This window comes from Trichosurus vulpecula, chromosome 5, assembly GCF_011100635.1.
Source record: "Trichosurus vulpecula isolate mTriVul1 chromosome 5, mTriVul1.pri, whole genome shotgun sequence".
Classification (NCBI taxonomy): domain Eukaryota; kingdom Metazoa; phylum Chordata; class Mammalia; order Diprotodontia; family Phalangeridae; genus Trichosurus; species Trichosurus vulpecula.
Window position 1 is genome coordinate 138060154 of NC_050577.1, and position 19521 is coordinate 138079674.

Below are 19521 nucleotides of genomic sequence, written 5' to 3' on the forward strand. Positions count from 1 at the left end.
TAAAAAAGGATTCTATTTTTTAAAATTCCAAGACAACTCAAGTATCTAGAAGGTACTGAATTTTTCTTATCCCCTAGAGAAAAAAAAATTATTTTTTCAAATGTAACACTTTTTACTTAAAAGAAATGAAGTTTTTCTTGCTTTAAAAATTGAATTTTCCATGAATAAATGAAAATGTATAATTAGAAAGATGTTCCTGATGTTAATGAATCAAGTTTCAGCACATAATACCATAAAGCTGAATTTCAATTAAAACAACTCCTAGGGATCAGTTTCTTCATCTGTCAAATGAGGTTTTTGGACTAGGTGACCTCTGAGGTCCTATCTAATATTACAATACTAATATATCTGTTTCCTTGAGAACATTGTTTGACACGATTGAGCCATTAGTTGGGGCTTGTAATTTTTTTTAACAATACAAAGATAATTATAAAGTGGATTTTACTTGAGAGGCAACTTAGTATAGTGAATAGAGGGGCCAGCTTCAGAGTCTGGACCACTTGGGTTCAAATTCCATCTCTAACACATGCTAGTTGTGTGACTCTGGCTAAGTCCCCAATAACCTCTCAAAGATAATTTGTTAAAGAATTGCACCAGTACAGGGGGCTTCCAAACTGAAAGCTTCCTTTACCAATGAAATCACCAGTCCAGACCAAAACAAACAACTAAAAACAATGAACTAGATTCCTACATAGATAATAGATAAATTTAAGTCTCTAAAGCTATCATTTCTTTGGTTTTTTTTTGTTACTTCTCCGACAACGAAGTATACAAAGTATACAGAAAAAGTATAATGCTTATATCAAAATCCAAAGTTCAGCTAGGCAGAAGTCAGGTCACTGATTAATCTTCAAGTACCAGTAATATAATTTAAATGTAAAATTAAAAATAAGAAAAAAACAACACAATGACATGAGATAAAAAAGCAATATTAATTACAGTGACTGGCACTATCATCTTCTTGGGACAATAATCCTGTCATAAACAAACTAGAAGGATAATTAAAATAAACCCTAAAGTTTATCTTTTAGTAGAATTTGACTACCACAACAAACAAAATTTTCAGTGATGATGTTTTAATATCATTCTCTTCCCATGCCTGAGAAATTACTTAAAAAACAATTTATTCCATAAGAAATGTTAGGTTCCTAAACTCTATTAATCCATACTCCATAGGAAAGAGAGAGGTCTCCAAAGGTACTATTAAGTAGGTATTCAGCTTTTGCTGACCCCTTCAGACACAAAAGTCTTATGGAATAACTTCCTATTCCTATGATAGTTTCCCTTAAATTTCAGGGCACTGGATAGTATGGTCTAGGATGCTTTAGGGACACATAGAGATCATGCCTTCTTTGTCCCTCTCTTGGAGTAAAACAATGACACACCAGAGGGAAAACACCAAATGGTGCTCAGACCACTGTAGTTGGACTGCCTTACTGTCACAAGGTTTTTTCTACCTGTCTTCTTCCCTTTTCTCTCCTTGAACTAGCTCTCTGTCTACAGAATTACGTAAGGCCTGGCCTAAACAAGTGCCTGTAATAGGTTTGCATTATTTTTCTTTTCATTACAATAGCTACATGAGGCCTAGCCTAAACAAGTGCCTGTAATAGGTGTGCATTATTTTTCTTTTCATTACGATAGCTACACCTCTCCCTTTTCCTGTCCTGGGGTTCAACTGCACTGCATTTTTCAGTGAGATTTGTTTCAATTGTTTCAGTCATGTCCAACTCTTTGTGACCCTATTTGGCGTTTTCTTGGCAAGGATAGTGGAGTGGTTTGCCATGTCCTTCTCCAGTTCATTGTACAGGGGAGTTATCCTATTTTCAGGCAAAAGAGTTTGTTTAAACTTCTAAACACCTCTAGTCCTGAAGGCAGATATCAGGCTCTCTTTATCTAGAAAAAAAGGGGGAGAAAAGGGAAAAAAGGAAAAGAACTATCTTGCCTAGAGTGGTACAGCTAATAAGTGTCTGAGGCCAGATGAGCCCAGGAACTCTATCAACTGTACCACCTAGCTGCCCTTTCTGCTAGGGAGACACCACTGATAACATCTGATAAATAAATGACAGTTGTACAGGGTGTTCCAAAAGTCTTAGTTCAGTTTTAAACTTTAATAGATAAAAAGGGAAAAAAAAAACTACCCTAAGACTTTTGGGACACCCTCTTTGTAACAATGGTGGTGACTATCCTGAGCTGATGAACATGCTGTTATGTCACACTTACTTCCTCCCCCACATCTTTTCTACAGGCCAATACCACTCCTTCCCTTGGGTGTGATTTTTCTCTTTCATTCTTCCCTTGTTTCGTGCCCTCTTGGGAGTGGCTTTTCTTTCAAACCAGGCCTATGAAAATGGCAAATGCCCACCTCAATCCTAACTTAGTCTATTGACTGGTAGCTGCTGTTGCCACTGACATTGACTCACTGCCTTAGGGAAACATGAGTAAATTATTCTCTCTGCACTGGCAAGTTGGAAAAAAAAAAAAGAATCAACAGCTTTGTTATGCAGCTCCAAATCCCAAGCCAGATATTGTACTCTGGCAAAATACTGCATTTTAAAATTTTCTTTTCCTTAGTAGGCATCCCAATCACCCTCTTTCAACAGTGCATTCCGAGAATCATACATACATCTTAGCGAGGAGGTGGGCAACCAAATTACTATATTTTCGTGCAAAAGAGTTTGTTTAAACTTTTAAACCTCTCTAGCCCTGAGGGCAGATATCAGGCTCACTTCATCTAGAAAAAAAGGGAGAGAAAAGGGAAAAAAGGAAAAGAAGTATCTTTAGGTGGCAGTCCAGATGGGTTTCAGCAATGCTGGATTCACTCCAGTATAATTCATGCATAATTTTTTTAAAAATTTCCTTGGATCAGGGTCTGGTTCTTGCAACCATATGACTAAAGCCTCTCTGCTCCTCCCGTGGCTGCTAGGCCTTTGTTTCTTCTTCTTTTCTGCTCCCAAGTGGTTTCTTGGTTTCTCTTTTTCCCCACACCTTCAAAGGGATTCTCACTGAAATCTTATGAAACAAGTTGTAAAAATACTATTATCTCTATTTTACAGATGAGGAAACTGAGGTTCTAAGAGGTAAAGTTGATGATGTTGGGGTTTGTGCTGAACTCCTAAGAGGAAAAGACTATGTCTTTGGGATCTGGACCCCAAAAAGGAAAAGCTCCTGGAATTTCCCACATAGCCCAGATCCCAGGCCTGAGGAATCACCCAGACCAACAATTCCTTCAACTGTCCTTTCATAGTGGCTGTGACCCAGCCCCAATCTTCAATTCTCTGTTACCTTGGACCCAGCCCAGCCCTTCATTGTCTGTTACCTCTGGAACATCCCAGCATATTCTCCACCCTTAATTCCATCTAGAGCCCTTCTCTGTTACCTCCTGGTCACGCCAGGCTATTGGCCCCACCTAGATCACATCCAGATCTTCCCACAGTCTTTCTCTATAAACAGTCCATCTTGCTCCCATTAAATTGCTCGGATTCTTAAAATCTGCCTGCTTCTATTGGTGATACAATAACCCTTGTCTCTTACTGAAAAAAGCTTGAGTTGAATTCTTTCAAGGCAGACCCATGCCTTTTGCCCTTGAATTTTGGGGTTCCCAGCACCCATAGAGCACAACAAAGTGATTTGCCCAAGGTCACATAAATATTAAGTGATTGATTTGGGACTCAACTAGGTCTTTTGATGTCAATTCCATTTTCCCCACTATATCACATTTCTACTTTTGGAACCTCTTGGTCCTTCATATTAGCAAATAAGAAAAAGTAGAAACTATGATGAATGGAAATTTGTATTTAAATATATGCTACTGATGAATGTATTATAAACTCCTTCAATTCTAGATTCCAGTAGAAGACTTAAAAATAGAATACATTAACATTATCAATGAATATTTACAGGGAACTCCCTATGTTGATGGCACTCTGATAGGTAGGAATGGGCTGGGTGCCAGGAGGCATAAAACCTGACTCTTGCCTTCAAGGAGTTTATTGTCTAATCCAGGAAGTTTATAGAAAGAAATAGATCACAAGTTGGAAGACGTTTTCTTTTATCTTGAAGAAAACCCAGTTATCTAAGAAAGGAGGATGTTTAGGAACTGTTAGCTAGTTTTAAAAAGTCAGAGAAATGGTCATACTTACTCTCCTGAAGAACGCATTATAAATGTCATATGAATATTGAGAGACCTGGCTATGATTTGTTGTTTGTAAGAAGTAGGACAAAGGTCACTAGATTTTTTGGTCTTTTTTTTTCAACTCCCCTAGCCCTTGTATTTTGCATAGTTTTCTCACTACAGTTTCCTTAAACTCCTTTTTCTATTTCAGGAAGTAGAACTCTAGGGATATTGGCATCAGCAAAGGGTGTAAATGGTGAGGATTAAGAACTAAAATAGGTTTTCTCACTATAAGTCAAATCAGAGTTCAACAAGGTATTCAGAGAAAATAGTAAAGGAGAAAGTAGTTGGAATAACAAATATAATTTTACCCTAGGCATCTTCTACCTTGTGTGAGCAGCTCAATTAAGGAGAAAAGCTTTATAGTCATTGCTTAAGAAAGGTGACTGAGAATTAATCCTCTTCTACAGGGAAAATATTTATTAATAATAGCACTATGTATAGAAGGAGGACAAGAGTAGCAGGTGTCCCTGAAGGTGGCATTTCTACTGAAGACTACAGAAGAATCTCAGTGGGAGAAGGAAAATGGTAGTTGAAAGAGAACCAGTTTTCCCCTTAAGGGGAGAAGTTTATTAACCCTAGTGTTTTCTAATGGATGGGCAAGGTGGCTGAAAGACCTGGCTGATAGAATTGTTGTTCTCCCTTGCAGGAGGTGCTTACTTAACACAGTATACTGTAAAGGGTATTAGGTGACCATGAAAAAGGATATCTGAAGACTAGCTGTAGCAGAGATGTGAAGCCTAGCTGGGAGCAATGCAGTGAATAACCCAGGAGGCATTGGCAGCTCTGCACGGGGTCATGAGTTGTAGCTCCAAGAATGTGTTCTAGTCACGCATCTTTCTTGTAGGAGTGTCCCTCCACTTAGGTGCCCAGATCATAAGAACGTTCCACATGTGATCCCTATATGTGTCTACTATTTCTAGAGAGGTTATATTTATTTGTGGGAGAATAAAATGAAGGGGTAAGAGATTTTCTGTTGTTAATTTTGTTATGAGGTTATTTCATTTAATGCCTTTGCCTTGAACCAAATATGTCCTCTGGCTTACTAGTAAAAGTAAATACATCAGTAGGGGCTCATAAGATATGACTTGAAGAAGTTTCTGACCCACAAAGAGACTGACTTAGTATAGCCTTCTAGAGATTCTTGAGTAAGATGTTCTATGTGTATATTAGTTAATTTCACTACAGCTTTGATAAAATAGCTAAATAGGATTCTGATGTACTTGGAACGGTGCCAATCCTAGGTGCAATTCTACCCAATTTATACATAAGTAACTCACATAATTGATCCTCAAATTATTTATTTCTGTTTTGGTGTACACAATTTTAGTTATTTGCAAATAAGAAACATATTTAATTTTAGACAATCCATAATTTTTGTGTGTAATGAGAAGTAAAGGGGACTGCCACTTAGCACTCATTTCATTCTGGTTCTGAAATCTAATTCTCAGTACAAACTAGCAAGTAATTTGCTAGACTGTTTTGACAATAGGATGAATTACACTATGCATTAGGTTTGAATAAGTCTGGCACATGGACTTGTGGGTCAAAATATTAGTCTTAGAAAAAATAATTTTATTAGGTGGAAGGTATAGCCTATGATATATGTTCAGTTGTATTTCAGAGCTATTTAATTTTATGATAATTTTTATTATGTAAAAACATGGGTATTGGAATTATAAGATAGAATAGTTCAAACCATTCATTCTCTATTACCTCCATAAATGTTTGTAAAATTTTCTTCAAACTGTCAGATTAAGAATAATTTTTCATTTCCATTATATATCTGGCATTTAATATTTTACATCAAATTCTAATGGTTAGAATCAACTTGACCATAAAAGGAAGTTTTACCCAAGATGAGAAATAGTGTGGAATAGTGGGGAAATCATTGAATCTAGAGTAGAGAATCAGCATTTTAAATATTCCCTCAGAAATGTACCAGATGTATAACTAAGAAGAAGTTACAGCCTTTCAGAGTCTTAGTTTCCTGACCCATAAAATGTGAGTAATAACATTTATCCTGCATACTTCATGGAGTTGTTGGTAAGAGACATTTTTAAAACTTGAAGTTCTTTTTTATATTATTATTAATTCTGGCCTAGCTAACATACCCCAACTGTGTCTTACACATTCAAAAATCTTTTACCAGTCATTAGTGTCTGGTGCTAAAAGACAGAATGAAGATGGTTCTCACAAGTCCTTTATATAAGTTCTTCAGTGAGGGTGTTCTGGATGACTCACATATAAAAAAAGCTAGCCATTAAGGATGGATGAATCCATTCATTTACTTATTTTAGGGATATGAGGGGAATCAAAAGTTATTATATTTTTATAGATGGATCTAACACAAACACTTCTAAGTTAACCACTTACCTCTCAGCATTGTTCTCTAAGGATTTCATAGGCAACAGTCTTATCTCTCCAACAAGACAATAAATTCTTTACAGGCCCAAGGACCTTATCTTATGATTCCTTATTTTGCCCAAAGTACCTAGAGTTTGCCAGTGGGTACATTGGTTGTTGTCCTTCATTCTTGAACAGGACCAAAATGACACCAGTATGCTAGATTACGTCTGACTACGGCTGATCAGACCAATACAAGCTCAGAATGTTCCACCACAGGTTGGGCACCTATCCAGGTGAACATAGTAGGCCATTCAATACACCTATGACTTAATTGGACCTTTTTAAAGAGCTCAGAGGGGCAAATTCTCTAATCTTCTTTAGAAATCCCATCCAATGGTTATTGACCGTCATGTTAGGAAATTTTCTTCTATTTGTATCAATACCACTAAGTGCATTATATTAAGGGGAGTAAATTGCAAAGAAGCAAATTTTGACTGACTATAATGGAGAACTTACCAATAATTAGAGTTCTCCTTCCTCATCTCCATTTCCTGACTTCTCTGGCTTCCCACAAATCTAAATTAAAGTTCTGTCTTCCACAAGAAGTCTTTCCTAGTCCTCCTTAATATTAGTGCCTTCTCACTGAGATTATCACCAATTTATCACCAATTTGCCCATAATTGTTTTCATCTTCTCTCCCTCATTAGATTAAGCTCCTTGAGATTAGACTGTCTTTTGTCTTTCTTTGTATCTTAAACACTTAGCACAATGCCTGGCAAATAGTAGACATTTTTAATAAATGCTTATTGATTTGACTTGATATTCATTAGCAGTGTACAATGGGCAAGTCATTTGATCTCACTGTGTCTCATTTTCCTTAACTTAAAATGATGATGATATCTGTAGTTCTTGCCACATAAGGTTGTTGTAGAGAGATCAAATGAAACAATAATGTATGTAAGTGCTTGACAAAAATTCAAGCGCCATATAAATGTCAGTTATTATTATTATCATCATTATTATAATCCAATATATCTAAACTAATATGTAATGCATCATCTCTTTCTTACTCTGGCAAAGCCTATTTAAAGCTAGGCTTAAAACAACAAGCACACACTGTACCTTTAGCTAGAAAGTAACTGTTGTCCCAATTATTGACATCATTTTATTCACTTTGCTTTGAACTCTCTTAGTTGATATCCAAGCATTTGTGCAAAAAAAACTATACTATGAATTATTTTCAGTTATTTGTTTATTAAAGTATCATAATGTCCTATGAGAGTTGTAAGTATTAGACCCATGTTCTGGATGGCCAAACTCCTTTGAATAGTTTCATGTATTTAGGAAATACAAATATGGTATTAATAACACTACAGTATAGTACCATTTAAAATCTTGGACTGCTGAAATGACTAGTTTAGCAACAAAATTTATTTCTAAATTTTCATGCCTCTTCTTAATATGTATTTTATGAAAAACTTTTCCAAACCAATATATGTGTTTATGCCTGGGCTTATTATTAACACTGTGCGTTTATTCTTCTGCTCCAAATTCTTTTACACAATGGGCAATTGAGTATTGTAAGCATGATTGAAGTGTCTCAACCATTTATTGATTTGCAAATAAACTACATTATGTAATTTTTGTCAGTTCTCTCAAAGATTTCCTGGGTTGAACTCATCAGAATTACTCATTGTTAAAGGACTGCCTCAGGGTTTAGTCCTTGGACTTTATCATTTTTTTATTTAGCTATTTAAAACTTGGGTTCATTGATAAAGAATGTTAATTATTATGATTTTTTGACTGATAGCACATTGGGTTTTTTTATATTTATAAATGAAGCTTTACTTAGGCAACTTCAAAAAGAAATCTTCAAACTCAATATTACCAAGCTGAATATTATCTAATTAACCAACAAGGCCTGACAGACTGGGAGGTTATCATGAGATAATCACAGCCCCTCAGGTGCTATGAGGCACTAGGTGCAGCTAAGTGCCTCTAATTCCCCAAGGGTGTGATTAGCTCCTGATAACAATGCTCCCTTGAGTTGTTTTATTGCTTTTATATATATATATAAAAAGCCTTTATTGTGGGGAAAATGTTTATTTTTATGCAGGAGGAAGATGGAGTTGACAGTTTAGACTGCTGAGTGAATAGCAGTTACTTGTGACTAGTGGTACACGCCATGACAAATGTGCTTATTTAGAATGCTTCCTGGCCAATCATGAGATTGTAACTATCTCCTGTAGTTTTGTAATAAAGCATAACTTGCATAGGGTGCAATCCAGTAAAGCCAAGTTTTCACATTAATGCGGCTGGTTCTCTAAAATTAGATTTTGGCCCATTACTAGGAATCATTGCATTTATATGGAAAATAATTGACCAGTTCTAGTGCAAGAAATTACCTTGGATTATGTTAATGATAGTCTACTGTGTGTGGGTGAATAGTCTGGGTCTATACAGTACACATACTTTGTTATGGGTCTGCCCATTTGGATAAAGCTATTTGCAAAACTTGAACTTTTGTCATTCTGGGAATTGTTAGAAATATTTAAAATGCAAAAATAATTTAGGACAGTCCAGAAAGTAGCACATTTTCAAAAAATAAATTCTGAGACTTATGAAACAGACTTTCAACTTTGTCCCTGAATCAACATCTTTGCATTATACCTAGCATCCTATTGCAAAAGATCCACTAAAATGTGTAGAACTTAAGATGTCAGTCAGATTAATTCTGGAACTTGGCAAAAAAACATTCTAAGGAATTACTGAGTTTGAAGCAGTTATAGAAATGCTGATTGATCTGTTCCACTTTTCTTTTTTCCCCCCTCCTTTTTCCAGTTTCATTTATAAATAATATTGGGATGCTTTGGTTTAGTTGGCCTCTACACTCAGCTCTCTTTAGACTTATTTTCCCTCATGCCTCTCTGCCCTTTTGTAAGATGACAATTCTTGTAATTTGCCACCATCCTCCTCTGTAATATTTTCCAAAGGAGTTTATTTTCTAAATCAGTATTGTCTTAGCTTGCTATATCTATCCATTTGGCAAGGAGATCAAGTGTTTGTTATCTAGCTCACTGTGGTAAATGCTTTCTGTTAAGTTAACCTTTATAGGAAATAGTGACATTCTACATTAATATCTTTTCCTATATCTATTTCCCATTTTCGCAGTATCATTACCTTGCTTGAACAGGTCAGGTTGAAGCTGTTGAAATGAAAATCAAACTGAAATGAATTTTTGAAAAATAGTAAAAACTATCCTCTACTTGGGGGCAAATAAATTTCTTTGATAGTTAAAGTGTCTCCTTTTTTAAAAAAATCATTCTGATAAAGCAGTGAATAGGTGAGGCCATCTGGAAATAGTTTATATGATCCAAGATTTATAATAAAATGAACAAAATAACCAATCTGATCCCTGCTTATTTGGGTCATCTCTGTGCTTGGCAGTTTGGGGACCTAAGTCATTGTATTCTTTTACCTTCTGATGACCAGTTCCTGGTTAAAAGGTGAGTTTCATTTAGGCACCACTGTCAGGTTTTTGGAATAATAATGGTTCACACTTTTATCAGGCAATATCTGATTCTCATTGAATCCACTTTAATTCTTTTTGGATTTAAGTGTATAGAGCATATAAGTTACTTGAAGATGGAAGTTATTTTGTGTTTGTCTTTGAACCAAACATCACTTTGCACAGAGTAGGTACCTAGCAAAATCTTGTTGAATTAATTGAATCAGTTAATATAGAGTGTGTTTATGCTTATGCTTGCTCAGAATAGTATGTTTTAAGTAACCTGTTCATGAATTATTTTTTTCTCTTTTTTAAATATATCTAATTTGAACTACTTAATTGATGAAATGTGATATAGAAAATTCATTTAAAAAAAGAAAAATTGTATTAGTTCAACTTGGAAAACATTTACTAAGTATTTATGATATGCAAATCTCTTACCACAATCATAGATGCTTTGAGTTGTGAAGTAGGAAAGCAGGATAATGATACTACTACTAATAACAACATTAATATATACCTTAAATTTTGCAAAGCACTTTATAAATACTATCTTATTGGATCCTCACAGTGACCCTGAGAGAGGTGCTATTATTATCCACATTTTACAAATGAGAGAAAACTGAGGCTTAGAGACGTCACATAGCATGTAACACATGGTAAGGTCATATTAGCCAGAAAGTGTTTCAGGCAAGATTTGAATTCAGGTCCAGCACCTTTATCCACTGTACCAGAGCTGCCTCAGTAATAGCTCCTGCCTAAAAAGAGTATTCACTTTTATCCCATTTTGAGACTGCCCATGGTAAAAGTAAGAGTCATTACTTCTGACTATTTATTAGCTTTTATATTATGGCTGAAGAACTAATTATATAGGAAATATGTTAAGCCATAGAGACGAATAAGAACTCTCTGTGGTTGAGCAATGTAGTCTGTAAGTTATATGAGTGGCTGCTTATATAGCTTTCTCTATACTTGTCTTTCCTTGTGTTGTATATATATACTTCTAGGAAAGGTTTGTGTACCAAGCCCTGGATTTACAGTGAAAGTACCAAATCCCAGTTCTATTACTTACTACTCGTGTGACCCTCTGCAAGTCAAGTAACCATTCAAGTCCTCAATTTCCTTGTCTTAAAAATAAAGGGCTCAGATTAAAGCAGAAATTCTTTACCTGGGGTCCATGAACTTTTAAAAAATAACCAACCATTTCAATATAATTAGTTTCCTCTGTAATCTTATATACTTTATGACTTTGTATGTCTAGCACCTAGCATAATGCTTGATACAGAATAGTCACCTAATAAATACTCACTGACTGATGATGAAGTGGCCTTACTCTTTGCCAAGGCTAAACACTCTACCTATTCAAGTGACTCCATTTTATCCTGTCTCTTCCAACATATGGTCCCCTCTGTCATCCCCATTCTCTCACTTATTTTCACTCTCTCCCTCTCTACTGGCTCCTTTCCTACTAGCTACAAGAGTTTCCATGTCTCCCTTATCCTGAATAAAATCCTCACTTGATTCTTCCCTCCTTGCTATCTATCATCCTGTATCTCTTCTGCCCTATGTAGCTATACCCTAGCTGTCTACAATAGATGTCTCTACTTTTTCTCCTTTCGTTCTCTTTTTAACCCCTTACAATCTGGCCTCCAACCTTATCAATCCATGGAAACTTCCCTCTCCAAAGTTACTAATGTTTTCTTACTTGCCAAATCCAATAGTCTTTTCTCAATCCTTATTCTCCATGACCTCAGTACTTTTAACATTGTTGATCACTCTCTCCTCATTAATATTCTCTTTTCTATAGGTTTTCAGGACACCATTCTCTCCTGTTTTTCCTCCTGACCATTCCTTCTCTGTCTCCTTGGCTGGATCGTCATCCAGATCACACCTTCCACCCCATAGATATCTCTCAGGGTCTATCTTTGGGCTGTCTTCTCTTCTCCCTCTCCACAACTTTATTTGGTGATATCCTTAGTTCCCATGAGTATAATTACCATCTTTAGGCTGATGCTTCTCAACTCTACCTTCTCTGCCCTGATCTCTCTCCTGACCTCCAATCTAAAATCCCCAACTTCCTTTCAGACATCTTGAACTGGATGTCCAGTAGATATCTTAGACTCAGTATGTCCAAATGCTTTGTTGAAAGTCTACGGTATTCCCTTCAAGTTATCTTTACATATCTCTCCTTCCTTTCAATATTGAACTTCTAGAACAAGTAGTCCACTCTTACTACCTCCATTTCCTATCTTTTCATTTATACTATAGCCCCTTGTAATTGGGTTTCTGATTCCACCTCTCTACTGAAATCTTTCTCCTGAAGGCCACCAGTGAATTTCTAATTTTCTAAATCAAATGACTCATTAATTCTCCTTTAACATTTTGTTTTTTTAATATTTTTAAGTAACTTCTCCTCCTGGACATTCTTTCTTTCTTCACTTTCTACGACACTACTCACTCCTCATTCTATTCTTACCTCTCCGACCACTCTTCAGCTTTCTTCATTGGTTCTCTAACTTGGTGATCTCATATGCATTAATTATCACTTCCACTGTCTCAAAGCTATTTATCTAGTCCTAATTTCTTTATTAAGCCCCACTTCCCCATCTCCAACTGCTACCTGAGGATATACATCCAGATTTCCTATTAGAATCTCAAACTTAACATATCCAAAAGTGAACTCATTATTTCTCTCCCCCTTCAAAAACAAAACCAAACCAAACCTCTCCTCTCTCCTAACTTTCCTATATGTAATCATCATCATCCTGGTCATCTAGTTTTGAAACCTCAGATTCATTCCATTTTTTCTCTTCCTTTTCCCTTACCCTACTGGTTACAGAATGTCAATTTTATGTCCAGGATTTTTCCTGTCCATCCCTGTTTGTTTTCTCACAATACCACCAGATTCAAGTTCTCATTACCTTTAACATAGACTACTGTAATAATCTCTTAGTTTCCTTGCCTCATTTCTCCTTTCTAAACAAGCCTACATGCATCTGTCAAATTAATCTTCCTATTTTTCAAAGATAACCATATCACTCCTATAATCAAAAGCAACCACTGGTTCCCTATTGCCTATAAAATAAAATATAAACTCCTCAGGTAGCAAGGTTCTCCATTGGTCCTCTGAAATTATGATTAGTCGTGTATTAGAAAGTTCTGATTGAACTCTGTTCATTGCTGAAAATAGGGCTTTTCTACTTTGGGAGTCCAATCAGTTTGACTATCAAATTGTTAGGATTCAGTAATCTTGTTTGTGTATTGATGGAGCTGAAGAATATGGTACTGTATTGAGCCTTTCTTCTCCCACATGATTTTCTGCCACCTTATCCCCATATTCTGTTTATCTTTTCCCATAGGCTATTATCCATTTATAGCTTTCTTTTTTTTTTTTGGAGGGGGGAAGGCAGGACAATTGGGGTTAAGTGACTTGCCCAAGGTCACACAGCGAGTGTGTTAAGTGTCTGAGGCCAGATTTGAACTCAAGTCTTCCTGACTCTACTCATTGCGCCACCTATTTGCCCCCATTTATAGTTTTCTACAACTATTCAATTGATCCAAAAATACTTAGTATAAAATTTGTGGTAGTATTTCTGCTTTAGTCATTTATTTTACTTATCATTCTCTTTATGTAAATCGGAGAAAATGAAAAATGGTTCTGAATTCTTTCATATCTAAAAACAATAAAGTAAAAATATAATTTTAATCATTTATTACCCAGTAATTATGGCCTAATTTTCCAACTTCCATAAACTTCTAGTTGCAGAAATGTTGTTGCTAATTGTCTCTTTCCAAGCATTAATGTTAAGTGACCCTTTTTGCTTTATGGTTAGTCACAATTTACATCTCTTTTCTGTAAATGGAATAAAATAATGTGCAAATGCTTTAATGCATTTGCAAGAAAAATATTTTCTTTTAATGACTCTTAATGAACCCCTGTTTTATGCAGCGTGTGAAAAGTTGCCAAGATGTGTAAAGCAATTAGGATGACAAAAAGCATGAGTTTTAAAAAGCCATTTCTCTTGTGCAATGTGTGTGAAAAACTAGAATAAGTCTTCAGGGAAAAAATTAATTTTAATAAGCTTCTCTTCTTGCTTAAAGACTGTGTAAATCTATGTTACAAAGTAGTCTATAATGCATTAATGGAACAAGGCTCCAATATGATATTATTGATTCTTGTAAAAAAAAAGATTAATTTCATCATCAACTTGTTAGTGGAAACTTGATCGTATTGGTGACAAATACTCTAAAAGCCTTGATGTGGCATGACATCAGTAAATAAGTGTTGTTTTCTCTGGAACTATAACACTGGTCCAAAGAGGGAAACAGTAAAATAGTCCATTGTCCATTTCTCCATGTTTGTTTTGTTCAGTGAAGCAGAATACATGATGGGCCTCTAGGTTATTAAAAACCAAATTAATTTTCTTCTACCTATCTTCACAATGTAAATGGATAGACGTTATATCGCCATTTGGAGTGCTTGGAAGAAGTTGAATAATTTGAAGCATCAATAAATATAGAATTTCACATACATTTAAGGATTCTATTCCAGGTAGAACATATATTTTGACTGGATGGGGTCTAGATGAAGGAATTAAGAGTCCCCAGAAAGGTGGCAGACCCTTCTGTTTGATATGTAAATCTGGCTCCAGCCCATTTTTCTGTGCTTGTTACTCATTACTCCTTGTCACTGCTTCAAGTCAAGCTAGACCATTTATTGCTCTATGGATAGAAAATTCTGTCTCCAGTCCTCAGACCTTTATAGGTTGTCCCTCATGTTTGGGATGTACTCCACCCTCATCTCTGCTTCCTGTATAAATGAACTGCTATTTAAGGAGTTTTTAATATAATTTACATGGATGAAAAGCACACAGTCGCACCAACATTAAAGGCAGGAAAGCCAGTATGAAAATGACTATAATGGCTTTTTTTTTTAACTGACTTCATAAAAACACTTGTAGAAGGTGGTCTTATAATATCCCCTGCTATTATAATGCTAACATTCTGGTAGAATCAGATGGCCATGATAATTTTTATATGAAATATTCAAGTTCACCATAATTGGGATATGAAAAGAAGGACATGGTTTAAATAATCATGACATATCTGCACAAGCTATTCATCACCTTGAAGGAGAGAAAATGATGATAGATGGACAGAAAGGAGGGTGAATCATGACAGGGAGGGGGAGTTAGGAGCTTGAGAAGAATAGAGAAGCTTCAAAACAACTGCTCTGGGGAACGTGATAGAGAGTCAATCAGGGATAAACAAAAGAATTGCCTTGTGACAAGGAAGGCCCAGTTATGGTTAGATAGCATAAAATTCTAGCGGGCTTGGTCAGTACCTTTTCCTGATTTCTTCAAACAGCATCTGGCTACTTTGGGGTAGGAGGATAGGAGGAATAGGGGAGGAAATGTCCAGGGCAGGGTGATAACAGGTCAAAGAATGCTCTACCTGCCTCTAACCTTCCCCCATCTCTCATCCTTTCCCCTCCTCTACGAAATGAGGGAGGAAGGCATTCAAGTACATAGCACTATTGAAATGAATGATGACAGAATTAACACTGGGTAGAGAGAGAAGTAAGAGGTCTTGATATGTTGAGAGAATAAACAACAATCAGGTGATGGTCACAATGACTGTGAAGAATAGGATTGAGAAAAATAAAAGGACAGATTATAGCCAAAGAGGAATTCTAGAATCTTGGAGGAGGAGATTTTTGAGTGATGGTTTTGATAGCGTATCACAAAGTAGAGAGGAGATAGAGGTCACAGGAATTAAATTGTTAAAGGAACCATGAGGAGTAAACATTAGAATGAACTAGAGAATCAAGGGGGATAGTGTTTAGACTTTTTGATCTAGCGATTCAAAAACTGAGGTGTCAGAGACAGAAGAAAGAGACATGTTACATATAACAAAATATGTATAACTATACTTTTTATGGAAACAAACTTATTTTTCATTAATTAGGGGAATAGCTGAATAAATTGGGGTATAACAACACAATTGAATATTAATGTGACCTAAGTGAATAGGAAGAATTCAGAGAAACATGGGAAGACTTATATAGAGTGATATGAAACAAAGAAAGCAAGACCAAGAGAAAAAATGTACACAACGACTATAATATTGCAAATGGAAATTCTAAAGTTTAAACAATTTATTCTAACTACAGTGCTGGTTCCAGAGAACAGAAAATGAACCACATATTCCTCTCATTAGAGAGGTAAAGAACTATGCGTATGGAATGTTGCATAATCTGTCAGATAAGGCTGCTCTGTGGGTTGTGTAGGTTAATTGTTTTCATCATTACAAGGGAGAGTTCATCCTGGAGTTAGTGGCCATGATTGCATTGTTTTAAAAACAAAAACACAGCAGTTAAAAAGGAAGATTGGTGTACTAAGAGACAAAGACCTTGATAGATGGAACTGTGTAAGATAGGGATCTATGTCAATTTATGACAATATCATTCAAGGGCCTGTGATTTCATCATTGTGGGAATTCCATCTGGGGAGATTAAAAATATCTAAAATTTTTAGTCTTAGGGAAGTGTCTGAAGCTCAAAGAGCTTGTCCACAGGCACACGAACTAGTAAGGGTAAGGAGCAGGATTTTAACCCAGCTCTTAATGACACCAAGTCTAGCTGCTCTTCTGGTTGGGGTTATAAGAGGATAAAGATCCCTTAGTAATGTCAGACTCACAGAGTTCGTGTTGGATTAGTGGGTGTATCAACAATCTGGCTAGCAGCTGCTGTGAGGGTGTAAAGCCAACAACAACCAGCTCACAGAACACTGCAAGCCCAGGTCCTTTTCATCTGCTTTATTAAGGAAAGCAACGTTAAGGGGTTAACAATCTTACTTTAATCCAGCATACAAATAACATCCACCTACTTCAGGGGAAAAATCCAGCACCCTGAATTATAGACCAAATACAATTCGTAGTTGTCAACATCTGGGTGTATAGCCGGGGAGCTCATTAGAACAGCTGGCCCAGAGTCACATGCCACTCCTGCTGTGGCTCAGAGCTCTGAGCAAGAATGAGAGAATGCTAACCTCTGTGCTTATATATCCTGTTCCACCCAGGCTGGGCTTGGAGAAGTTCCCCACCCCTAATATCACATCAGATGCAAATCAATGGCTCCCAGTTGTCTCAGTGCTGAGAAATACAAAAACATCCTACTTTATCTGCCCCATTCAAACAAAGGCCAGAATCATTAAAGGTCAACAGCAAAAAGTCCTGCCTTAATTACTATTACAGTGGGTATTACAGATATTCTCCTTTCTGCTATGGGAGAAGTAAAGTTAACTTTAGATATTTCTCCTGTAATGTTTGAAAGCATTCCATCCACTGGAGGAATAGCAATATAAACAAATAATTTGTACCAATGAAGAAAAAAAAAACATGTTTTAATGTAATCAAAAAGATAGTTTAGACTTTTCTTATACTATCAGGGAGAGAAGAACTACAGGTGGTTTAATTTTTTTCTCCTTAAAACTACATTTTTCACTGTGTGATGAGTGCCAAACTTAAATGGAAAGACAAGAGACAGTAACGTATCACCATCTTCTGATTCGTGTCCCTTTTTGAAGTATTTGTTCCTCAGGGATGATTAATGAGGGTGAATGTCTGCTATCCTGGTACCATTTCCACAGTTTGGCAATAAGAGCCTGGCATTGTAGAATCTAGCCACTATACAGTTTGATCTGTTACAAAACATCAGAAATGTAACTACAAATGTCAGCAGATCCCAGTTGTTCACATGGCAGAGGATTTGCAAGCAAAGGAACCTATATGGTCTAGTAGTAGAATCCCATTGAACTTGGAATCAGCAGAGACGTGGGTTCAAATCCTACCCAATTCTTACTAGCAGTTTGACTATGGATAAATCCCTCTCTGAGTCTCAGTTTCCTTGTGGGTAAAATGGAGATAAAACTATCTCTAGTACTAATACCTTCTTTCCACTCGCATAATCACTTATCTGAGGGCAAGACCTCATCATCTCTTACCTTCTACAATAACCTTGTGGTTGGAGTCCTTGTCTCAAGGCTCTTTCCACTCTAGTTCACTCTGGTGCCAAATATAGTGTTCTAAACACAGAGGTCTGACCATGCCACCCGCTTTCCACTCCTACTCATTAAACTCCACTGATTCCTTATTATTTCCAGCATCATATAAAATTATAAGTTTGACTTTTAAACCCCTACATAACTTGGTCCTTTTCTACCTTCCTGGTTTTCTCATATTAGTGTTGTGTGTAGTCTTTGTATAACTTAGTAGAAAATCTTAGAGAGTTAAGGTTCAGAGAGACTGAAAGATGTCTGCGTTCACACAGCTAGTGAATAAGTGTCAGAAGCGGAATCTAAAGCCAGGTTCCCCACTCCAAATTCAGCACTCCATCCAGTACCAGGGGATAACTCTTGTTAGAGCTTCTGTGAGGCTCAAATAATAATGTATGCAACATGCTATATTTACAGCAACACCTCAGTGATTCAGAGGTCATTTAACTGACAGCTTCCACTATTCATTACACAGCCAACAACCAAGGGTGCTGGACCAAGTCAAGGGAAGTAGGATCTAATTCTGTCTTGGGCACTAACAAACCCTGTGACCATGGGCAGGTCATTTGTCCTCTTCGACTTGGTTTTCTCATCTATAATATTAATAGAATGGATGATAGCAGGATTTACCAGTTTTAAAGTAAAATGTCTGAATTCTTTGCCATAGATGATTCAAAGGGAAAAAAAATCCAGGTTTGGGAAGAACAGAAATGTAGGAACAGGAAGGATGGAAAGGGCATGTCAGTTTTATGTAGCTATAGATTTTGAGAAATAGGGATTTTTTTTTTTGGTAGAAAAAGGCTTAGTCACTAATAAAAAATTTGCCATGAATGAGCACTTTGGAAACACAGGATTGTATTTCTAAGATCCCATTCATGTGTGATCTCTTATGATTCTATTATTACAGAAGGTACCAAGAAAGATCTCCAAAAAGCCAAACATAGGTGTCACAAAGACATATATTTAGAGGTGGAAGGGATTTTAAAGGTCACCAAATGCCTTCCTTTTATAGATGAGAAAGCTAAGGCTAAAATAGGAACCTAATGGCAGCTTGCCCATGGTCACACAGGCAGAAAGTGGGAGAGTCAGATTTTGAATCCAGGTCCCATGACTTAAATGCCAGTGCTCACCTCTGCATCACTCTACCTCCAATAATATACAGTATTAATACTTACGTATCGTACTCATAGGAAAGCCCCTCAGCTCCTCACTCAAAATCTACTTACTCCTATTTTAGATGTAATTTTTTTTTTTTTTTAGCAATCTTGCTCGTCTGTTTTTCCAGCCTAAAATAGATTAGCAACAGCAAATGAGACAAAGGGGAAGTGCAAGAGGCAGACACGCTGACAGCAGCAAGAAGTGACAATCCGATATTGAGGGAGAAGATAGAAGATAGAAAAACTATAAAAAGTACGTGCAAAATTTTTTTTTTAAATTGC